Source organism: Trifolium pratense, linkage group LG4 (genome assembly GCF_020283565.1).
Source record: "Trifolium pratense cultivar HEN17-A07 linkage group LG4, ARS_RC_1.1, whole genome shotgun sequence".
Lineage (NCBI taxonomy): Eukaryota > Viridiplantae > Streptophyta > Magnoliopsida > Fabales > Fabaceae > Trifolium > Trifolium pratense.
The window spans coordinates 52,110,880-52,137,046 of NC_060062.1; the positions used below are offsets into that span (position 1 = coordinate 52,110,880).

General features: G+C 37.1%; 1 non-coding gene and 1 pseudogene across 1 annotated transcript; both read left to right on the forward strand.

Annotated features, from left to right (window-relative positions):
• Positions 1–429: 429 nt before the first annotated feature.
• On the forward strand, positions 430–4,080 carry LOC123881487 (annotated as a pseudogene).
• A 2,838-nt stretch (positions 4,081–6,918) lies between these two features.
• Positions 6,919–7,085, forward strand: LOC123882594. The gene has a single exon (XR_006799915.1). It is a non-coding gene; the product is annotated as a small nucleolar RNA snoR143 (small nucleolar RNA).
• The last annotated feature ends 19,082 nt before the right edge of the window (positions 7,086–26,167 follow it).

A 26,167-nucleotide genomic window follows, 5' to 3' on the forward strand; every position in this document is an offset into this window, starting at 1 on the left:
TAAAAAAACAAATCTCTTAAAAAAAAAATGACACTATATAATAAATATATTTTGTATATATAAGGTAAACTGCGGTTGACCCGAAAAGCTTACCTGGAGTGTAGCAATCAGCATACCACCCCTCCTCCTCATCAATCCCAAATCCCTCGTTCTCGTTCTTTTGTCTTTACGTTTTAATTAATTAATATATATATTTTTTGAAAGGAAACAAAATATAAAGTTACCAAAACTGAATCATCATGAGCAACACATATAAGATCGACAACAACAATTAACACATTGTATTCGTGGATCCAAGCCTAAGTAACTTGTTCTTTTTCCTTTCACAACAATTCACGTTCCTTTTTTCTTTTCTTTTCTTTATTTCACCCCTTATAATAATCTAATAATAATAATAATAATAAGAAAGAAACATAAATAAATAAATAAATACATAAGAATCGTTTTTATCCATCATCAGGTGTTGGTGGTGAATGATTGATTGATCAATGGAGTCGAGTGGTTCGGTTCGTGAATTTTGTGCAAATGGAACATGCATGAAAACAGCAGAAGTTGAAGCTAAACTCGATCAAGGAAATATTCAAGATGCTGAAACTGCATTAAGAGATGGTTTATCTCTTACTTCTGAGGTATTAATTATATATCAACATTAATTAATTCTATTTTCTTTTCAATAATTCTCATACGAACAATGTATTTTCTCAAACAATATTTTGTCTCCAATATATGTCTCTCGATTAGTTTTGTCATCCAAAAAGGTTTCGCGGCGCAGATGCGCAGCTTGTTGTCCATTTGTGTTTTATTTATGTGTAATTATTTCATGTTAAATCTATATTGTGGTATTTATGTGTAATTATTTCATGTTAAATCTATGTTGTGTTTCGCATCCAAAACGTAGCCACAATTACGGTTGCAGGCATCAATTTAAAACTACACTACACTATTTAGCTATTATCTGAACTACAATATGTTGTTTTAGTGTGTTGCTATACACATTTTGAATTGGTAGAGCCTTGGAGGAGAAAGCATAGCATATATTGAACATTGATCATATAATGGACTTAAGTTATATGTATCATTGAATTACATGTATTTGGTTTTGAAACCAGATAAATTTGCCAAAACAAAAATAACTCTTGAAAATTGATACTACATTCAATAAATTGACATGTTCCCTGTTTCATACCTTTTGTTTCTTCTTGGAATTGTACAGAAGAACCACTTTTGGTGATAAATCAATCACATTTTGAGTTAATATTCATGGTTACTTTTAAACCTTAACAGGAAGCAAGAGCTCTTCTCGGAAAATTAGAGTATCAAAGAGGTAATGTTCGAGGTGCTCTTCGTGTGTTTGATGAGATTGATCTTAAAGCTGCCATACAGCGACTGCAACCTTCCCTTTCGGAAAAGCCAGCCAAGAAAGGTCCCGCTCGTGGCGAATCTCCTTCTTCAGTAACTCAGCATGCTGCTAGTATGGTGCTTGAAGCCATCTATTTAAAAGCCAAGACTCTACAAAAACTCGGGAAATTTAACGGTAGTGAATATTGTATTGTTAACTATTGAAAATTATTATTCCTACCGATAGTTAACTTTATATTTTCTTATCTTTTGGAATGGAGATGGATTCTCCATCTACTTGTATGAAAGCTCAAGTACCACATAGTAATGAATCTCGTCCATTGGACGGTTCCGGAACTAATTGACGCAGTTACAGAAGAGAATGCATTATTTCTCTATAGTACTTTATGTTTGAATCAAATCAACACTGATATGCTTATTTTATGTATATATGCAGAAGCTGTTAATGAATGCAAGCAAGTTCTTGATGCTGTTGAGAAGGCATTTTCTCAAGGTATACCTGATAGTCAAGTGGACAATAGATTGCAGGAGATAGTAAGCTGTGCAGTAGAGCTCCTTCCAGAGCTTTGGAACAGGCTGGTTGCTATTCCGAGGCAATAACGGCTTACAGGAACGCCCTTCTCAGTCAATGGAACCTTGATAATGATTGCTGTGTGAGAATTCAGAAAGCATTTGCTGCATTTTTGCTATATAGCGGGGTGGAGGCAAGTCCACCTAGTTTATCCGTTCAGGTTGAAGGGGCTTATGTACCAAAAAATAATATCGAAGAGGCGATTCTTCTTCTTATGATTATTGTGAGGAAGTGTAGCCTAGGAAAGGCAAAATGGGATCCTTCTGTTATGGAACACCTAACTTTTGCACTTTCAGTGTGCGGTGAAACTTCTATTTTGGCAAAACAATTTCAAGAGTTGATGCCTGGTACATATCATCGAATTGACCGTTGGAATTCTTTAGCTCTATGTCTTAGTGGAGCTGGACAAAATAAAAGTGCTTTATCTCTGCTAAGGAAGTCTTTGCACAAACATGAACGACCGGATGACTTGATAGCGTTATTATTGGCTGCAAAGGTTTGCAGTGATGATTCTCATCTTGCTGCTGAGGGAGCAGGATATGCACAGAGGGCAATCGATAAAGCTCAGGGCTTAAATGAGCATTTGAAAGGTGTTGGTCTTCGAATGCTCGGACTTTGCCTTGGAAAGCAAGCTAAGGTTGCTTCCTCCGATTACGAGAGGTCTATGCTTCAGTCAAAAGCTTTGCAATCACTGGAGGAGGCAGTTAGATTAGAGCAAAACAATTTTGATCTTATATTTGAATTGGCTATTCAATATGCGGAACACCGAAATTTGGCTGTTGCTTTACGCTATGCTAAGCAGTTCTTCGACAAAACTGGTGGCTCTAAATTGAAAGGTTGGAGATTGCTTTCTCTGGTTTTGTCTGCACTGAAAAGATATGCAGAGGCTGAAGTGGTTACTGATGCTGCTTTAGATGAAACCTCAAAATGGGAGCAAGGGCCTCTGTTCAGGCTAAAAGCCAAACTGAAGATCGCCGAATTACGACCAATGGATGCTATTGAGATTTACCGGTACCTTCTTGCATTGGTTCAAGCCCAGAAGAAATCCTCTGGACCTCAAACACTTAGTTCACAGGTAAGATTCTGCTATCTTCTCTTCTTCCTGCAATTCTTATGTTCTATATTTAATAATAGGGGGTACATATGTTTTTCGCCTCGATAAAATTACCATATTAAGTTTTTAGTCCCTGTAAAATTTTGCTTATTATATTCGTCACTCACATATTTTCTGTTACAAATTTTAGTCCCCGTTGTTAAAAATCATTTCCGCTGTCTAATGGAACATATGCCACATGGCTTTTTGGTTTTATTACAGAAACACTTCATTGCTTCATGAAACACTTCGTTAATAAATTGCTAATTCCAAAACTAATCTTACATTCATTAACTCTTTGCAGGACGAAGATGATAAAATAAATGAATTTGAAGTTTGGCATGGTCTAGCAAATTTATATGCAAGCCTTTCACATTGGAAGGATGCTGAAATCTGTTTGCAAAAGGCTAGAGATTTGAAGGAATACTCGGCAGCAACAATACAAACCGAAGGCAAGAGCAAAAACTTTATGCTCTTAAAAGTGTTATACTTTAGGATGTTCAACTTATATTTATTTACCAATATTAATATGGTTGAGCAGGTGTGGTGTTTGACGGCCGTGGACAAAACGATGAAGCTCTTGCGGCTTCTGCTAATGCTGTCCTAGTTGAACCGAGCCATGTTCCAAGCAAGATATTGATGGCTTCTTTGATGCTGAAAAATGGTCCCAACGCGTCACCTGTTTCTAGAAGCATACTTTCTGATGCACTCAGAATCGAACCAACTAACCGCAATGCTTGGTATTATCTCGGATTAACTCACAAGAATGATGGTCGACTAGGCGATGCTGCTGATTGCTTCCAGGCAGCTGCCATGCTTGAAGAATCTGATCCTATTGAAAGTTTTAGTTCTATGATTTAAATGGATTCATTCATCCCAAATGCTTAACTCTACAGTCTCATTTAGTGCATATTTGAATTGACAACGTGTTTAGGAGAATCGTAGTTAACCACCATGATTTTAACAAAATCTACACTTTGACGTTTGAACAAAATCGCTAATACTATCACTAGTCATTTCAATACCTTTAATGATTTACTCCACTTTGTTTATTGTACTTTCCTTAATTTGCTGATTTCAATTAAGTTGTAACTCTGCTCCTAGAAGCCGAGTAGCAGTAGAATATTTTCTGTTAGATTTTCCCTGTAAGAAATGGTCGTTGCTTGTTACCGAAGCTTCTGTAACAATCCAAATTCTCATTACAATTGGTATCAGTAGGTCGAATCCTTCACATGACTGCCCGCGCACATCTCTCTTTAGTTAATTAGAGAAAAAGTTCAATGATAAGCACGATGAGCTCAACGCTCGATTTAAGCTGTTGAACAACCAAATGGGTGTAGGCTTGGAGGAACTTCACACCCTTGCTTCGGACCAAAGCGGTGTAACAGCAGAAACCATAGGTGTGAAAAAATCATTGATGTATATATAACATGATATTATATGTGTGATAACTTTAGTCATATATTTTGCATATTTACAATTTAAAGTCATATAACTTTAGTCATATATTTGGCTCAAAGTTCTAATTATCAACGAGTAACTGGATGGGAAAGCCTAATTTTCAGCTTCCACCAGTTTCTCTTTCTTTCCCAATAAAGTTCTAATTATCACCATTTGATCAAGTTATCAAAAATGAAATTTTCTTCTTCCCTTTTCCATGCATGGTCCCCATTTCTCTGAATTTTAGCTTCACAACTTCTCATAATTTTCACAAATAAAAGTGTAGTCTTCACTAAGAATACAAGCAAGCAAAAAGTTGAGTCACTTCATTCCTTTTTTATCTTTGCAAATCCAGATTTTCTACTAAAACAACAACCCAACACTCAATTTTTTCCAATGAACATAAAAATGCATCAATAGAGCCTATATAATGAGAGCTCAAAAATCAGAAAAAAGGGAGAAGAAAAAGGAAAGAAAACGCTGGCAAGATGAAATGAGAAGAAGTGTGAAACTTGGAGAAGTTATTGTGAGTGCAAACTGTCATAAGATTTGATTTTCAATGAATGATTTTGTTGTGTGTTGACAGTTGTGTAACTTGTGTTGTGTGTGTTGATTGCAAATTAGAGAAATTAATCAACAAAAGAAGTTTATGTTGTGTGTTATGTGTGTGTTGATTACAAATTGAAAATTTAGAGAAATTAATCTACATAAGAAGTTTATGTTGTTGTGCTTTTTTGTTGATTGTGATTGTACTTGTTTGTTGCTAATTATGGATTAGTTGTTTGATTTATTGTTGATTTCTTGTAAAACAGAAAAATAAAGATGAAGAATACAAAAATTAATCATTTTTTCTGGAGGAAAGCTTGTGAGAATGCTTCTACATCCGAACCTGTTAAAGTTTCATGAATCGAAGAAGTCATATCTTCTATGTCTCAACTGATTCAAGTTCTGAGAATTGAAGAAGCTATAACTTCTACGCCACAACCAGTTCAAGTTTCAAGATTATTTCTACACCTATTTCTATTCTCATTCATATTCATTCATCATCAACTCTTTCAATTCATTCATATTCATTTCATCATCAACTCAAGCATGAGATACGCCATGTTGATCGGGTTAACTTACAAATAGTCAGATGATTCTTCTATCGGTAGCATGAGTGGCATCCGGTGAGTTCAGGAGACACTTGTCAACAAATTAGGTTTCAAAAGCATAAATGTTGAAGTTATGACAGATTTGGAAAAGTCAATGGATGCACAATCATTGCTTAGTGAACATGATAAGATGGTTAAGAAAGCTATGTGGGGCGACGAGGTGGTCTTATTGTTGTCGGATCAAGGAGCAACCAATCCCCTGTCTCCATAATTCTACATCAATTAGGTAGAATTATGGAGACACATGATTGGCAGCTCAATGATTTGACAACAATAAGATCACCTCATCACACGAAGTAGCTCTGTTAACCATCTTATCAAGTCCACTAAGCAATGAAACCTCATCAATTTCCATTTTTAAATCTGACATAACCTCATCATTTGTGCATTTGAAACCTAATTTGTCGACAGGTGTCTCCTAAAGTTGTCGGATGCCACTCACGCTACCTAATCTTTCAGCTTCTATTTTTTTTCTTATAGTAAAGAGGACCTAAGTCTAAATCTTTCGATTTTTAAAAGAAGGGACCATAGTGATCTAAAAATTCGAATATAAATTTTTTCGAACGTTTTGTCCTTTATTAGGACTTATCAACTATTTGGGTCCAATTACTTGGTTTAATTTTATGGTAAATTCTAATATGACCACTTCATCAAGTGGTTCATGGTGGACTAGTCATGAATAACATTATAACGAATACAAATTTTACAAAATTTACCGTTGGATTGAAAGTTTATATCATATAGATCATCTATAGAAAAATTTAAAAAAATTGAAAATAATTTGATATGTTATTGAAACTCATCAAGATTAACGGTTTATTAAATACCACAAAAAATTTAAAATTTAACAAGTGTGGACCAAATGAAGAAATGAGAATAGTAAAACTAGTAAAATAAATAAGTATTTTGATAAATGTAGGGGGGTGGGGGGGTAAGAGAATGACGTTGGGGTTTGAAGAAAAAATCAATCCAAGAAAGCTCATTATGAAAACCTAACGCAAAATTTGAAAAGAGGCCCAATAATAACTAGGGTTTGCTGAAAGGTGTGAATGGTAAATTGACCAATGGTGCACATACACACTACACTCACTATATATATAACTCTCATACCATACTTTTATTTCAGCCGCATTCACTCTTAGGTATCCTCGAGTTGTGATAGTTCTCTTAGGTTTTTATTTCAATTTTTGTGCTTTATTAGTAGGAAATAGTCACAAAAGTGGTTGAAGCTCTTAAGATATTTTTTAATTTAAATTTTTATGTGTGATTCGTTTGTGAAAATTAATATAATATAATATAATATGCATATTATATTTGTAGGTTTCTCTTATAATATAGAGCGATCTTGAGTTATAATGTGCATAGATTAATAGCTGTTAAATCAGCAAGCAGCCAGACAACTGCTGAGATGGATCCACAGATTAACGGCTTATTAGTGCTGTTTGTCTACTAATTCCGTCTTATATTTTTTATTTCATTCGTTAATCATTATTTTTTATTTATTTAGGTTATCAAATTCGTTTATGGAAGAAGATTCTCCATATATTGAATTATGTAGTAAAAGTATGATAACATCAAACATAAAAGTTTCTTTAGGAAAATATGTTCCTACTGTTTTAGTCATGTATATTTTGGAGAATTAATTGTACTAATGCAAAGACAATTTATTGATGAAGGGTAAGGTCTAAAGTTGGCCTTATTACCATTTCAATATTCAGATTGTTGTGTTAATAACACCAATTTGAGCCTCTACTTTTAATGTATCCCTTGTAATTTCATTGAATACCACACCTTCATTGAAGCATATAGCTCTTCAAATTTCCTTGGATGTATTACTTACATATACATAATGGAAAATTACAATAAGCAAGTCTGTTGTTCATAAAATCGAATAATAATGATCACATTAGGATTAGGATTTGGTGTTGTAATTGTGACATGTAGTTATTCACAATTTTCATTCTTAACCATCGATCTATTAGATTAGATGGTTTATATTATTATAAACTTAATCTCAACCATTAAAATTAAGGCACAATTAGTTATTTGGTCTCTTAAAGATATTTTAGGTTTCATAATGGTCCTTAAAGAAAAAAAAGATTTGGATTGGTCCTTTTTGAAAGTCAATCCGAATCTTTTTTGATGAATGATCCTCACACCTAGGACAGTATACTTGTTTGATGAGTTTCCTATGTGAGATGATTAGGAAAAAAAAATTAATTTTGATTTTTAAATTTTTGGATTTTTATATGAAGATGATGAATTTTATGGAGATGGTGATGTAGATGAGCAAGGAAGAAGATGAAAAAAAATTAGGTGTTGGTGGTTCACTAGTAGATTCAATTGTTTAGATTTTGATAAAATGATAAAATGGTTAAATTTTAAAATTTTATTTAAGTCTATGGTGGACCACTATGTATATTGGTTCACCTTATTGAAGTTTATGTCATCTATTGAAAAGTTAACGTTTTTCTTTCAAAATCTAACAGAAGGGACTAAAATGACAAACAAAAATATCTTTAAGGGACCAAAACTGACCTTTTCTTCTTTAAATGATCATTGTGAAACCTAAAATATCTTTAAGAGATCATTTAACTAATTAAGCCTAAAATTAATTAGATGGTTCATATGTATGCAGCAAAAAGAGCAGCAACTCCTTTATAAAGATAAAGACAAAAATAGAGAATCATGAAAAGGTTCACCAATAGAAAAGCACACAATTGCAGTGTTCTATTATACCAACAAGAGGATACAAAAACATTTGTTTTTAGATCGAGGTGTTGGGTGGAGATATGGCGTGGTTTTTAAGTGTGAGTGATTAAGTTTTATATCAACTATGTATGGGAAGAATGTTAAATTTATAAAAAATGTGATCTATTAACCTAATGCCTTAAGGTTTTGGGTGGAGATGTGACGTCTCTCTCTTGTGGTCCTGGAGTATTGCCATCATTGTTTCTGTAACATCCCATTTCAATTATTAGTATTTATTTAGTTATTTGATTATTGATATCTATTTATTTATGTGATTATTTGTGTTTATTTTATTATGAGGGCATAATAGTTATAATTGGATATTAATTAGTTGAGTTAGTATAAAAACTAAGTTAGAAGTTAATTATTGAGTTAGATTAAGATGTGGGCTTAAGATGAGGATTGGGCCTAGAGGGAGATTATGTGGTGAGATGAGTAAAAGGTGTTAGTTGGACAAAAATAGAAAACCTAGGTATTAAGTTTAAATATAAAAAAACAATTTATCACAACAAAAAAAGAAAAGAAACAAACAAGAAGAAAAGAGGTAGAACGAGGAAGAGAAAAGAGAAAAGAAAGAAGAAAAAGAACAAACTTAGAGAATGAGAAAAATCAAGAGAAGGATCAAAGATTCCAACTATTGTTAAGGTAAGAGGATAATAACATAATTATTGGAGATGAATTCATGAGAGGAGAGAAAATTATTTTTCTCTAGCCCAAACTCTCTCATCTCAATTGGGGTTTGTATGTGTGAGTTGGGAATATGTTTATTTATGAGTTTTATGTGTTGATACTTACTTTGATTGTTGATGATGTAGTTTAAGTGCTTTTAGTAAGTTTATAAGTTTAAGTGAAAATCCATGATTAAATTGTTAAGAGAAGAGATTATTCATAGAGAAAGAGAAAAGGAGGCTAGGGTTTTTACATTAGGATAAAACCAAATTGCAATACAATAAGTTATCTTATGAATATATAGTAAAGCATAATTGACAAAACTACCCTTAGCCCAAATACATCCAGAAAGCCCAATTACATATTCTCTAACATCTCCCCTCAAACACACAATGCATTAACATGTAGCATTGAGAGTTTGTCAAAACAAGAAACAAATACGAAAATTTAAGAAATCAAACCAAAATTAACCAAATCAACTAATACCAGAACCATCAGAGAGCAGAACTAAATCAAATTGATCAAATATCCAATCCAAAGCATCTGAAACTGAACCAATCGAACAACTCCAAGCTAAGCCAGACCAAATTGTACCAATACAAACCAAACCAAATCAAACATAATCCAAACTATCAGAAAGAAGAATCATACCACCAAACAGAAGAATCAGTCAATAGAGAGAAGAGCAACCGAAATAGAAGAACAAACGGAGGGGAGGAAGCAACCGAAGAGAAATCATCAGAGAGAAACTTCCAAACATAAGAGAAATCATCAGGGAGAAGAATCAAATCAGCATAGAGAAGATCCAAATCAAACAGAAGATGTCAACATAGAGAGGAGCAATCAAACAAAAGAAATTAATCGGGAGAAGCAATCAAACATAAGAAAATCAACACAAAGAAAGAAAATCAGCAGAGAGAAGCAATCAGACAGAATTAAGACAAGAATCATCAGGGAGAAGCAAACAGAAGAGAAACAATCAGACAAAAGAAATTAACAGGGAGAAGTAATCAAATAGGAGAATTGACAGAGAGAGAGAGTCAATCAACAGAACCAAATAGACCAATCTAAATGGAACCAAACAGAATCAAATCAAACAAATTCAAACACAACCAAACTACAAAATCAAACGAATAACAAAGAGGGGATGAACTAAAGAAGAGACAATCAAAGAGAGGAACCAACATACCAACAAGAAATCCAAAATGCAATGAACAGAACTCTTCGGCACAACAAAAACATAAAGCCCCCCTTCTACGGCATGTCCCAATCAGACTCCTGAATTTCGGTCACTGAGGAATTAGATAGAGTCAAACCTTTTACAGAGGAGGCAGACATAACATGTGGCTGAGTGGAAAGAAACTTTTGGAATTGCTCGATAAGGTCAGATGCTTGTGAAGTAGTCTGATCAGGAGAATGAGCAGCAACATTGGATGATGGAGCCATAAAATTTGTTCTACTTGCCCTCAACAATTTTAGACATTGTGCCTTCCAATGACCTTTCTCCTTGCAAAATGCACACTCATCAATACCAATCTCAGCCCTCCCTCGAGGTTTACCTTTGTGAAAAGGAGCAGCAAAAACAGATGGAGGATTTGAGAGAATTCCTTTTCCTGGATGCATGTTTGAATGAGACTTAAGTCTAGTTTCTTCTGCCAACAACTCACTGACTACAGAATCAACTTTTGGAAGAGGAGTGCGATGCAGAATACTTCCACGAAGTCCCTCAAAATCATCACGAAGAGCCATCAGAAGTTGAACCAAACGTTGTTCTTCTCTTTGGTCTATGTATGCTTTGACAACTTTCAATTCAGACGATTCCATAAGAGCCAATTGATCCCACAAATTAGTCATGGCCGAATAGAATTCATGTATGCTCAACAAAGTAATAGTCATCTCGCCGAACGGCATGTGAAATGACGATGTCTCAAGGTGCCACCTCTCAACAAATGCAGATATAAGCTGCGGATCGGTAAGTTTCAAGCTAGTCCGCTCAAGCCGGCACAACCCCGAAATATTCAACCACCCTTGAATAAGGTCAGGATGGTGATCAGGAATCCTTTGAGCTAGCTTTCTTCCTAAAGATGCTATTCGTAGCTCAATTCTGTCACCTTCGGCACGTTCCTACATATATTTAAAAAAATACATTGTGAATAATAAATTAGACCGAATAATTGGATGCATACTGATGACATTAGTCATTACATGGAAATAAAGACCATTTTCAAGTGATTTTAGAGGTTTTTGACTTAAATCATGAAGAATAAGACATTGATTTGAAGCTACATGCGAAGGAAGATAGCAGATAAAAATTGGTGGAAATTGAAGTACTTTTACGCCTGGGGCGGAAGTTTTTCCGCCTGGGGCGGAAATTTCACTGAAGAACCAAGATTGCTCTCTGTTTTGCCGTTTCAGGCGAAATTTCTTGTGCCTGAAACGTAATTCTTTACGCCTGAGGCGGAAATTCTGTGCCTCAGGCGGAAAACGTTACTTTTGATCATTTTTATAAAAAGGAAACATCAGATCTGGATCATTATCGAATTTTTACACAAAAGAACAGCTATTGGAGCGATTTTGGAGGATCAAGAGCGACCAAGCAAGGATTCCAGTGTGGAAACACATCAAGATTCTTCTTGTAATCATGCTTTCTTTCATTTTATTTGATGTAATTTCTGAATTTGCAATGTCTAGCTAAATTCTCATGATTGGTCCTTAGGTGATTCTAATTACTTTTGATCTTGAATTATGTGATTGTCATATGATATGATTAATGAATTACGAAGTTAGTTTCTATTGATTGTTCTTTGTGCTTAATGCTTTGTATGAATTCGCGACTTATATGATGATTGCAATGATTTGTTTTACTATGACGATAGGAATAAATCATCGATCTAGGAACGATTAATCAATTAACTTTACTTAAGACATTTCGGATTGTTAATTGAGATTAAAAGATTAAAGTTTTGCTTCCTCACATGATCATAGGTCTTACTAAGACATTAGGGATTGATGATCATGAGAGAGGATTATGTTACCAAGACATTGGGCATAATCAATTATGTTTTTAATCAAATCATGAAACTAATTTGACTAATTCGTTATCATACATGACATTACCAAGAGAAATAGTAATTAGATGACCCAAAAAGGACCAATCGCTTTTCTTACATCAATCTAAACACCAAAGCAATTCCAAAGTTTAAAAATTTGAACTTGAAACCAAACAAGAACCCCCTTTTACAATTTATGTCAATTTACATGAGTATGTCTTCAATTTACAATTGATTTACAACAATCCCTGCGGAGAGAACGATTTTATTATACTACTTGACGGCTATTTAGTACACTTGCTAAATTTTCATCAAGTTTTTGGCGCCGTTGCCGGGGATTGTTGATTAAATCAACAAGGCAATTGAGTCATACTGTTAAATTTTATTGTTTTATTGATTAAGTTTTTGTTTATTTTAATTATAAATATATATAAAAAAAATATATATAATTTCTGAATTTTATTTTCATTTTCATTCTTGTGTAGTGCAGTTGCTTCTTAAGGTATTTTCTGGTTGTTTATGCAAGGTAGGAGAGTAGCAAGAGAACTAATCTTTGATCCTGAAATAGAGAAAACAGCTAAAGCAAACAGAAAAGCAGTTCGGTTAGCCCGAGAGGTTGCCCGGTTAGCAGGTGTTGCACAAGAAAGTAGTGAAGAAGCGGTTCCTAGTCCAAACACATCGGACAACGAAGCCAACATCATGGCTGAAAATCCACCACCACCTCCACCAGTTGTGCCTGAGAGGATGTTAGGTGACTATGGGCAAAGAAACAATGGAGAGCTTGCCAATCTGGGTTTCCAACCGAGAAATCATGTGTCATTTGATATCAAGAATTCAGTGCTCAGCGCCCTCAAGGAGAATCAATACTCAGGGGCAGAAACACAATGTCCAAATCTCCACCTGGAGCATTTCTATGAAGCTTGTGACTATACAGACCCACCAGGAGTATCTGAATCAGATAAAAGATTAAGGCTTTTCAAGTACTCGTTAACTGGAAGAGCTAAAGACTGGCTGGACACAATACCACCTAACACCATCAATACTTGGCAAGAGCTAGAGATGAAGTTCATGGATAGGTACTTTCCAATTCACAAGTATCTGGAAAGAAGAGCTGACATTACAAGTTTTGAGCAAGGAGACTCCGAAACATTGTATGATGCCTGGGAAAGATTCAAACTGAGCCTGAAGAAGTGTCCTAAGCATGGGCTCGATAGTCATACTCAAATGCAGCATTTCACACAAGGATTGAGAGCTCAAACTAGAATGTTTCTAGATGCATCGGCAGGTGGATCTTTGAAAAATAAAAATCAAACTCAAGCTAGAGAGTTGGTGGAATCCATGGCTCAAAATGAGTACAGAGTTGAAAATGATCGTGGTGCAAAGAAGAAGGCAGGCATGATAGAGCTTGATACTCAAACTGCTCTTTTGGCCCAATCTACATTGATGAATTCTCAAATGGCAGCTGTGTTGAAACACCTCACTAGCACTCCTAATGCCCAAATGCCAGTCATGGCAGCTAATGAAGTGAAATGTGACTTTTGTGGACAAGGGCATGCTAATGGCCAATGTTTTCCTGAAGGGTCAGAAGAGGCAAAGTACCTAGCCAACTTCAAAAGGAACAACCCAAAGTATGATCCATATTCAAACACTTATAACCCAGGTTGGAGAGATCATCCAAACTTTGGTTGGGGAGGAAATCAAAACTCAAATCAATCTCAACAACAATCTTCTTCACAAAACTCTCAACAAAGGAGACCTTCTCAATTAGAGGATACACTTACTCAATTCATAAAGGTGACTCAAGGGAACTTCGAAGCTATGAAGGTTAGCCAAGATCAAATGAAAACCAACCAAGATATTGCCAACAAGAATCATGAAGCTTCAATTAAGAACTTGGAAACTCAAGTTGGACAATTGTCAAGGCAATTCGCGGCTACTCAAAATAATGGTTTTGAAGGTTCTACAAAGGATAATCCGAGGAATGAAAGTTGCAAGGCGATTAATTTGAGAAATAGAGTGGTTCCTTCACCTGAGATTGTAACAAAGAAAAAGAGTGAGTCTAGTGTTGAGGGAGTGAAAGAAAAAAATAATGTTGAGGGAGAAGTTGAAAATGAGAATGAGGGAGAAGTTGAGAATGAGTTAGAGAAAATGATTGAGAGCGAGAAAGAGGAGTTAGTTGAAGAGGAGAAAGATAAAAAAATTGAAAAAGAGAATGATGAGAAGTTAGTTGAAAAGAGAGGCAAGGGTGTAGAGGAGAAAGAAAGTTCTGTCCATGCTAAATTGCCATATCCGCGCAAGAAGAAGGCAAAGGCTAATGATCACCAACAATTCAAAAAGTTTATGAAGATGCTTCATGATCTCCAAATTAACATTCCTTTTGCTGAAGTGTTGGAACAGATGCCTGTCTATGCCAAATTCATGAAAGAACTTATGACAAAGAAGCGGAAACCTCTTGATGATGATACAGTGGAGATGACAGAGGAATGTAGTGCCATAATCCAAAAGAAACTTCCTCAAAAGAAGAAGGATCCTGGAAGCTTTACTATACCATGTTCAATAGGTAACATCTCCGTTGGTCGAGCTCTATGTGATTTAGGAGCTAGCATCAACCTAATGCCATTGTCAATGATGAAGAAGATACCCGGAGCAGTTGCAAAACCCACAAAGATGCAGCTCTCTTTAGCTGATCGTTCTATTGTACATCCTTACGGCGTACTTCATGATGTGTTGGTAAGAGTTGCGGAGTTTGTTTTCCCGGCGGATTTCGTCATCCTTGATATGGAAGATGATGCAGATGTAGAACCATTGTTGTTGGGTAGACCATTCTTAGCTACCGGAAGAGCATTGATTGATGTTGAGATGGGAGAACTTATGTTGAGAACACATGGGGAACAAGTTATGTTTAACGTGTTCAAAGCTATGAAACACCATGATGATGAGCCACAATGTTACAAGGTTGACGTGATTGAGGAAGTGGTAGAAGATGTTTTAGTGGAAGAAACACCATCTTTACCTTTAGAAAGAGTAATTGTTAATTCCATCGATGATTTGGAAGAGGAATGGGACAAGGAGATTGAAATTTGTCTCCGTCAGCTTGAATCATGTAAAGAAGAAGAAGCACAAAAAGATTTTGAAAATGTGTATGCTGTGGAAGAGAAAGCTAGTGGTAAGGAGGACCTAAAAGTTACTATCCCGGAGTTGAAAGAGCTCCCACCTCACTTAAAATATGTTTTCTTAGGAGAAGATGCTTCACAACCGGCAATCATAAGCAGCAGGTTGAGTTCTTTGGAAGCAGAGAAGCTAACTAGAGTCTTGCGAGAAAATAAAGAAGCCATGGGTTGGAGCATCTCTGATTTGAAAGGGATTAGTCCCGGATTCTGTATGCATAAAATAAAAATGGAAGATGAATACAAACCTGTGGTGCAACCTCAAAGAAGACTAAATCCAACCATGAAAGAAGTGGTGAAGAAAGAGGTTCTTAAACTTCTAGAAGCTGGTATGATTTATCCAATTTCGGATAGTGCGTGGGTTAGTCCTGTCCATGTGGTCCCGAAAAAAGGTGGTATGACAGTTGTGAGAAATGAAAAAAATGAACTAATACCCACTCGCACCGTCACTGGGTGGCGGATGTGTATAGACTACAGGCGGTTGAACTCGGCAACAAGGAAGGACCATTTTCCTCTTCCATTCATGGACCAAATGTTGGAAAGGCTTGCAGGGCAGGCCTATTATTGCTTTTTGGATGGATATTCTGGGTACAATCAGATTGTAGTAGACCCAGAGGATCAGGAGAAAACAGCTTTTACTTGCCCTTTTGGAGTATTCGCTTACCGGAAGATGCCTTTCGGGTTGTGCAACGCACCGGCCACATTCCAGCGGTGTATGCTATCTATTTTTGCTGATATGATGGAGGACACAATCGAGGTATTTATGGATGATTTTTCTGTGTTTGGTAAGTCTTTTGATAAATGTTTAGCCAATTTGAATGCCGTATTGAAGAGATGCATAAGTACCAATTTAGTTTTAAATTGGGAAAAATGTCATTTTATGGTTAAAGAAGGTATTGTGCTTGGACACAAAATCTCTTCAAAGGGCATTCAAGTTGACCAAGCAAAGATAGAGGTTATTAAGGAACTGCCCCCTCCCGTTAATGTTAAGGGAGTGAGAAGTTTCTTGGGTCATGCCGGTTTCTATCGGCGTTTCATCAAAGACTTTTCGAAAATAGCTAAGCCCTTAAGTAACCTCCTTGTGAAGGAAAATGAATTTAAATTTGATGATGAATGTTTGAATGCTTTTGTTGTGATTAAAGAAAAGTTGGTCACCGCGCCCATAATCGTTGCACCTAATTGGGATCTCCCTTTTGAATTAATGTGTGATGCAAGTGATTATGCGGTTGGAGCGGTGCTTGGCCAACGACATGCGAAATTTTTCCATGCTATATATTATGCAAGCAAGGTTTTGAATGAAAACCAAATCAATTACACAACTACTGAAAAAGAGTTGCTTGCAATAGTATTTGCTTTGGAAAAATTTCGCTCTTATCTGATTGGATCGAAAGTTGTTGTTTTTTCAGATCACTCGGCACTTAAGTACCTCCTCACAAAAGGCGACTCAAAGCCTAGACTCTTGAGGTGGGTACTACTTTTGCAGGAATTTGATTTGGAGATAAAAGACAAGAAAGGTGTGGAGAATGTGGTCGCTGACCATTTGTCAAGGTTAGAAAATCCAATGGTGACCACAAAAGAGAAGTGCATTAATGAAGAGTTCCCGGATGAAAAATTGTTGATGGTTTCTAAAAGGCCTTGGTTTGCTGACATGGCTAATTTCAAAGCAGGAAATGAAATTCCGGAGGACTATTCCTATCAACAAAAGAAGAAATTCTTTAGAGATGCTAACTTCTATTTTTGGGATGATCCATACCTATTTAAGGTGGGGCAAGATGGCTTGATCCGTAGATGTGTTGATGAGGAAGAGGCACAAAGCATAATGTGGCATTGCCACAGTTCTCCATATGGTGGTCATCACAGCGGTCCACGAACAGCAGCAAAGGTGCTTCAAAGTGGTTTCTTTTGGCCGACACTGTTTGCAGATTGTGTAGAGTTTGCTAGAAGATGTGATAATTGCCAGAGGACCGGCAATGTTTCAAAGCGGGATGAGATGCCTCTAAACCAAATGCTCGAAGTAGAACCTTTTGATTGTTGGGGGATTGATTTCATGGGACCTTTTCCATCTTCACGGTCTAACCTTCATATATTGGTGTGTGTAGATTATGTTACAAAATGGGTGGAAGCTATTCCTTGCCAAGCAAATGACTCTCATACCGTGGTCAAGTTTCTTAAAGAAAATATTTTTACTCGGTTTGGGGTTCCTAGAATTCTCATTAGTGATGGAGGCAAACATTTTTGTAACAAATACTTGGAGAATGTCTTGGAGAAATACAATGTTAAGCACAAGGTGGCCACTCCATACCATCCTCAGACAAGTGGACAAGTTGAAGTATCTAACCGGCAATTGAAACAAATTCTGGAGAAAACGGTTTCTACTTCAAGAAAAGACTGGTCAATGAAGCTTAATGATACACTTTGGGCTTATAGAACCGCGTTCAAGACACACTTGGGGTTCTCTCCGTACCAACTAGTTTATGGCAAAGCATGTCACCTACCGGTTGAGCTAGAACACAAGGCATATTGGGCTGTGAAATTTTTAAATTTTGATGCAGGTCTTGCGGGTGAGAAAAGATTGCTTAAGCTGAATGAACTTGAAGAATGGCGGATGCAAGCATATGAAAATGCCGTTATTTTTAAAGCAAGGACAAAGAAGTATCATGATAAAGGGTTGGTAAGAAAGGAGTTTAAGAAAGGACAGCAAGTCTTGTTGTTCAATTCTCGTTTAAGGTTATTCCCGGGTAAGCTGATGTCTCGGTGGTCTGGTCCGTTTGTCATTAAGGAAGTTTTTCCACACGGGGCTGTGGAAATTTTTACACCAGGAGAGGAGGAGAAATCTTTCAAAGTAAATGGACAAAGACTCAAGTTTTATAAGGGAGGAGATTTTAATCGCCACAAGGTGGCAGTACTTTTCGAAGACCCTTGAGGTTTCGAGATCGTCAAGCTAATGACGCTAAAGGTAGCTGTAACACCCTCAGCTAACTACCCTTAAAAACGTGATCTTAAAAACTTTTTAAAGATAAGTAGCCGGAGCGCTACGGAAAAACATTTTATAAAACGATCGTGCACACGACACGAAACGTCGCAGCGGAAAACATAACATAAAGGATTTTCAAAGCAATGAACATGATAGTTCAAAAGATAAAGCATTAGCATAAAACATAAGTTAAGATGTTCACATCGATATACGACGGAATACAAACGATCCCCCGACTCGATGTTACAATTACCAGAGCACTAATACACATCTCAACCAAACTAAACTTAACAAAGCTATACAAAGGTAGCCTACACTAGCTCCTCACCAAAAGTGCTCCACACCAAAACGATCTACAGCTAAAGCTCGATCGAAACCTCGACCTGAATACCTGAACCCCCAAAGGTCCAGCACATAACAAATAGGTAGAGAGTTAGTAAACATAATCACATACATACGAATATAGAAACGCACCTATATTCAACCTATCACGTATACTAACTCACACACATGCCTCAATAAGCAATACACCAGATAACACATACTCACAAATACACAACCAGATAGTTTCACGTCGTTTCGGACAACACAAGAACTCACATAACACATAACACATAATTGCACATTTACTCAAATGCGACTAATGCCAAACATTCAATGTCATGCCAACCTAGACACGACTAATGCATGTGGTACCATCTTCTTTATCAAGGAACTTACCATTGATATCCTTCTTTATTGGACAAGTCCAATATCCTTCTTTATCAGACAAGTCTGATATCCCTAAATAATGCATGAATTTATGAATGCCATGCATTTACCAAACATATGATAATCACTTAGCACGAAGCTACTGCTCACTACATGGATAACATAATCCATTAAACTTCTTTATCAGACAAACTGATATTCTTCTTTATCGGACGACCCGATATACAAACATACATATACTTCTTTGACATTTTATATAAATGCCATCACACAACACAATTATTAAACATATAATAATTCAAAACCAAAATAAAACCATGTTACAAGTGCCCAGACACACTTATAAACAATTACAAAAGTTGCAGGTTCAGTACTGTTCGCTAAGCGAATCCATAGCGAACAGGTAGCGAACTTATTCGCTAAGCGAATCTCCTTTCGCTGTAGCGAACTACATCAGAGGATTACAGGTACATGGCGAACAGGTAGCGAACTTGTAGCGAACGTATTCGCTGCAGCGAACTCCTGTTCGCTAAGCGAACAACACCAGAAAAATATCTGTTCTTGAGTTTTCCAAAGGCGGTTTAACACTCAAATCCATCCAAAATACATCTAAACATGTTATAAATGCATAACAAGTGATCAATCATGTATATACCATACATATATACATGTATCAACAATCAAAAACACCAAAACACATCACACATACAAAATCATGCCAATTTCTTGCCAATTAAGCAAAGTTGCAAAAACATGCAAAACCATCATCAAACATATACATATTCCCTCCTAGATGTTCATTAAGCATACTAAGATGAAAAGACATGTTTATGATAAAGAAACTTCACCCAAACCCCAAAGAAATTGGATGAGAGAGTTTAGGAATGGAGGCTAGACACCTCCCCTCTCTTGGATCACCCAAGCTTATGCTTAACCACTCTCACCTTAGATTGAAGGATGATTCTTGGCTTCTAAACTCTTCTCCTTGCTCGAGATCTTCTAGCTCTCCTAGGGTTCTTGCTTCTAAGCTCACAACCTTCAACTTCTCATGAAAAGTGAATTGTGATACTATTCCTTGGTTTGACTTGCTACTTATACTACTCTCCAATTCTCTTGGTTCAAGCCCAATAGCCTAAGCCCATTAAGCCCTATCACACGCCCAAGCCCACTAACACGACAAAGGTTTCGCTCACAAACTTATGTTCGCGATAAATAATTATAGGTCGCGTAAATAAATATTTAACACTAACCCAAAATATAAGCACATATATAAAATATCGATTTACTAAAAATCGGGTCGTTACAACTCTACCCCCCTTAAAAGAATTTCGCCCTCGAAATTACCTAAGAGATAAAGCGGAGAACGAACCCTCAACGCGGCATCTTCGGTTTCTTGCATACCGGACTCTTGTGACCTTCCTCGCCACAATTGAAACAAAACACTTTCACTCGACAAGCATCGGCCTTGTGCCCGAACTGCCCACAATTGAAACACTTGTCGCTTTTCCTCGGGCAATCATATGACATATGACCCCGCTCTCCACATTTGTAACAACTTCCACTTCCTTGCTTCTTCTTTCCACTTCCATTGCCCTTGTTCTCATACGGCTTACCACGATCCAAACCTTTTCCTTTCCTATCATTCAGAACCTTATAGTAGTTGGTCTTAGCTTTGCTATCTTCATCACAAATCCTTGCCTTGGTCATAAGGGTCGGAAAATCCCTGATTTCAGAAAATCCAATCAAAAGCTTGATATCCGGACGAAGTCCACTCTCAAACTTGACACACTTATCCTCTTCGGCTTCCACCGTGTTGTAGTGTGGACTAAACACACACAAAGCTTCAAACTTAGCCGAATACTCGGCGACTGATAAATTTCCTTGCTTGAGCTCCATGAACTCGATCACTTTCTTATTCTTCACATCAGCCGGAAAGTACTTCCTTAAAAATTCCCTTTTGAAAGTTTCCCAAACGATAGCAACACCATCCACTCCAAACCTGAGTTTCACATTCCTCCACCAAACGATTGCCTCCTCTCTAAGGGCATAAGTTCCCAAAGTAGTCTTGTTCTCCTCAGAACAACACATTGCTTCAAAGATGATCTCCACCTCATCTAACCACTTGATAGCCCCCTCCGGGTTATAGCCCCCGATAAACAGAGTCGGTTTATGCGACATAAACCTTTCCAATCTTTTCTCACTATCCCTTCCCGGGTCATTATCCCTTACCACCAATGTAGTCAAAGCAGTCAAAGCTTGTGCAATCTGAGCGTTGGTCCTAGCAGCAGCCATGATTCCTGAACGAATCACAACTCGACGTTAGAATGTATTAACAGTGTACCCAACACATGCTTCATACAAGAGAAAGAAAATCCTAATGGCTCACATGAACCGACCTGCTCTGATACCAACTATTGTAACACCCTCAGCTAACTACCCTTAAAAACGTGATCTTAAAAACTTTTTAAAGATAAGTAGCCGGAGCGCTACGGAAAAACATTTTATAAAACGATCGTGCACACGACACGAAACGTCGCAGCGGAAAACATAACATAAAGGATTTTCAAAGCAATGAACATGATAGTTCAAAAGATAAAGCATTAGCATAAAACATAAGTTAAGATGTTCACATCGATATACGACGGAATACAAACGATCCCCCGACTCGATGTTACAATTACCAGAGCACTAATACACATCTCAACCAAACTAAACTTAACAAAGCTATACAAAGGTAGCCTACACTAGCTCCTCACCAAAAGTGCTCCACACCAAAACGATCTACAGCTAAAGCTCGATCGAAACCTCGACCTGAATACCTGAACCCCCAAAGGTCCAGCACATAACAAATAGGTAGAGAGTTAGTAAACATAATCACATACATACGAATATAGAAACGCACCTATATTCAACCTATCACGTATACTAACTCACACACATGCCTCAATAAGCAATACACCAGATAACACATACTCACAAATACACAACCAGATAGTTTCACGTCGTTTCGGACAACACAAGAACTCACATAACACATAACACATAATTGCACATTTACTCAAATGCGACTAATGCCAAACATTCAATGTCATGCCAACCTAGACACGACTAATGCATGTGGTACCATCTTCTTTATCAAGGAACTTACCATTGATATCCTTCTTTATTGGACAAGTCCAATATCCTTCTTTATCAGACAAGTCTGATATCCCTAAATAATGCATGAATTTATGAATGCCATGCATTTACCAAACATATGATAATCACTTAGCACGAAGCTACTGCTCACTACATGGATAACATAATCCATTAAACTTCTTTATCAGACAAACTGATATTCTTCTTTATCGGACGACCCGATATACAAACATACATATACTTCTTTGACATTTTATATAAATGCCATCACACAACACAATTATTAAACATATAATAATTCAAAACCAAAATAAAACCATGTTACAAGTGCCCAGACACACTTATAAACAATTACAAAAGTTGCAGGTTCAGTACTGTTCGCTAAGCGAATCCATAGCGAACAGGTAGCGAACTTATTCGCTAAGCGAATCTCCTTTCGCTGTAGCGAACTACATCAGAGGATTACAGGTACATGGCGAACAGGTAGCGAACTTGTAGCGAACGTATTCGCTGCAGCGAACTCCTGTTCGCTAAGCGAACAACACCAGAAAAATATCTGTTCTTGAGTTTTCCAAAGGCGGTTTAACACTCAAATCCATCCAAAATACATCTAAACATGTTATAAATGCATAACAAGTGATCAATCATGTATATACCATACATATATACATGTATCAACAATCAAAAACACCAAAACACATCACACATACAAAATCATGCCAATTTCTTGCCAATTAAGCAAAGTTGCAAAAACATGCAAAACCATCATCAAACATATACATATTCCCTCCTAGATGTTCATTAAGCATACTAAGATGAAAAGACATGTTTATGATAAAGAAACTTCACCCAAACCCCAAAGAAATTGGATGAGAGAGTTTAGGAATGGAGGCTAGACACCTCCCCTCTCTTGGATCACCCAAGCTTATGCTTAACCACTCTCACCTTAGATTGAAGGATGATTCTTGGCTTCTAAACTCTTCTCCTTGCTCGAGATCTTCTAGCTCTCCTAGGGTTCTTGCTTCTAAGCTCACAACCTTCAACTTCTCATGAAAAGTGAATTGTGATACTATTCCTTGGTTTGACTTGCTACTTATACTACTCTCCAATTCTCTTGGTTCAAGCCCAATAGCCTAAGCCCATTAAGCCCTATCACACGCCCAAGCCCACTAACACGACAAAGGTTTCGCTCACAAACTTATGTTCGCGATAAATAATTATAGGTCGCGTAAATAAATATTTAACACTAACCCAAAATATAAGCACATATATAAAATATCGATTTACTAAAAATCGGGTCGTTACAGTAGCGCTGCTTGGGAGGCAACCCAAGGTTTTATTTAACCATAATAGTTTTTCTTTTGATTTTTTGTGTTTTGCAGGTCAAATTGAAAAAAAGAGGGGTGTGAAAAGTGTACAACCAGGAAATTACGTTTGGGGCGGAAAAAATGGAGCCTAAGGCGTAAAAATTTTGAAGAAAATTCATGTGCTTTCTGTTTTGCCGTTTGGGGCGTAAAAACTTCCGCCTGGGGCGTAAAAAAAATCCTGAAGAAATTGGGTTGCTTAATGTTTTGCCGTTTGGGGCGGAAAAATTGCCGTTTGAGGCGGAAAATCATGCTGAAAAAGATGGTGCTCTCTGTTTTGCCGTTTCAGGCGGAAAAACTTACGTTTTAGGCGGAAATTTTCGTTTTAGGCGTAAACAAAGGTGAAACCCTCATTCTTTCTCTCAAACTTCATCTTCTTCAACAAACCTTATCCTTTCTCACAAAACTTCATCTCCTTCCTCACACAAATCCTCCATTAACAACCATCCAAACCTTCAAACCCAACACAAATCCTTCATTAAAACAACAACCACAACAAATTCACCCATTCTCTTTCACCAATTTCATCCTCAATTCTCAAACCCCTCTTGAACCTAAACCTCCCAAATCCTTCAAAACCCCATTAAAACAACAACCTCTCTCACACCCATAACACCAAACCCACGAAAATTCTTCCATCCAACTCTATTCTTCAAAACCCATCATCAACAACAACCAATTCTTCAAATTTTTCCAAAAACCAAAATCAAAAACCCTTCAAAACCCTACACGAAAATTCACCCAAAAACCACCATAAATCTTCATCTTTTCCATCAATCACCTTTCTCAATCTTTACCTTTCTCACCATGAAGAACATATTCAAAAAATCCTCAAAGGATAAAGAAGTTGAAGTTGGGTCTTCAAAATCAAGGTCAAAAGTGGTGAAGAAAAGGAGAGTAGTCCGAACTCCCACACCGTCACCTTCGCCTTCTCCTCCACCATCACCGCCTAGAGAGCAATCACCACCTCCTCCAACGCGGGTTGTGACTGAAATTCCTCGGTCACGTTTTGTTCGTCCAACGGCCTTCAATCGGTACCAGACTCTCAAAAGTAAGGACTTCAAACCTGAAAAGCGTCTCACTGATGAAGTGCTAGCATTTCCCTTAATTGAAGCAGAATTCCGCAACAGGCATTGGTATGAGTTTAATTTCTGTCTTCGGTCTGGAAATCGTACTTTAGCATTAGAATTTTTGAGTAATGCATGGCGAGTGAAAAATTCGTCACCACGGATTGCTAAAGTACGCGGGGTAGATGTAGACTACTCCCCGGAAACTATAAATAGGATATTTCATTTTAATGTTCCTGAATTCTGTGTTCTGAATCATCGACGTGAGAATAGGGCAACCATGGCATCAGATAAGCGTGAGGCTTTAAAATCTCAGCTGACTGTACCCGGAAGTGTGTGGGTGAGACCATCTAGACAGCTCCCACCCCAGCGGTTTAAAACCGCTCATTTGTTGGATATTCCACGGATTTGGGCTGAATTTTGGATAAATAACGTGGAGCCAAGTGGGAACAATTCTGAGATTCCTATGGATGTAGGGCTAGCACTTCAAGCTATTTTGTTAGGTGAAGACATAGATTTGGGCAAAATTCTGAGTGATGATTTGTCTGCAATTATCCAGAAAGATCCCGGGTCATATAGTCTAACACATCTCTGTTTGATCACTAAACTGTGTCTGGATCAAAATGTTGCTACTTTTGATGATGATCAAATGGAAGAGCCTAGAAAAGTCACTACGGCTTTTGCGAGAGATGTGAGAAGAAAAACTTTCGGGAAGACATTCATTCCATTTGCTGATGTGGATGATGTGATGGATTATACGGTTGAGGGAGGAGGTGAAGAAAGGGAGGAGAATGTTGAAAATATGATGCACCATGACATACCACAAGGTCCGGAAATGGAGAGTTTTCCAGCTCCGCAATTTGATGTGAATGTTCTTGCTGACATGGTGTGGAAAATGGACATGAGCACTCAACAGGGCATTGATATGGCGGACCACTATGACACTTCATCCGCCTTATGGCAAGCATCCATGCTTTACCGTGAGCAAGTCCCGGCATATTTCTATCCGAGATATCCAACAATGCATGATTTTGATGAAGCTCACAATCAAAGAGTTAGGAGCATGGCGGCTACACATGAAATGAACCGTGCTACCTACATTCGCCAAAGGAGGGCAGCTGGCTTTCCAGATGAAGGAGGGTCCTCATCAATGCAATTTCCTGGAAATCTGCCTCGTTTTGATCATGATCATAATATGCCCGAGCAGGATTGAGGTTTTGTGCCATTCACCTTTACTATCCTTCTCCTCTATAGATTCTTTTTGGCCTGTGTATTATGATTCCTTTGTTTAATTTGTTGCATGCTTGATGTTGGTCTATAATAAGTACTTGAGCTAGTCGTTTTGTTTTCTTTGAATGTCTTAGTCTTTTTGAAAACCTCACACTATTGAAATTTGTTTGGCTATCATCTTAGATTCAAAATTGTTGACCAAATGTGTGATATGAATTTGTGATGTTTTTGATTGTTTCGGATGCATCATAGTGATGATTTAGGCAAGGCTTAGGGACTCTCACAAATATTGACCATAGTTTAATTCAGCAAAAACTGTGAGATTTTGAGCCTAAACACTGATTTCTTTTGATGATTATGAGAATTCCACACTTAGCTATGTCTTTAGAATTTGCGCATGTTCTCTTTAATTGATTTATTGTTGTGATG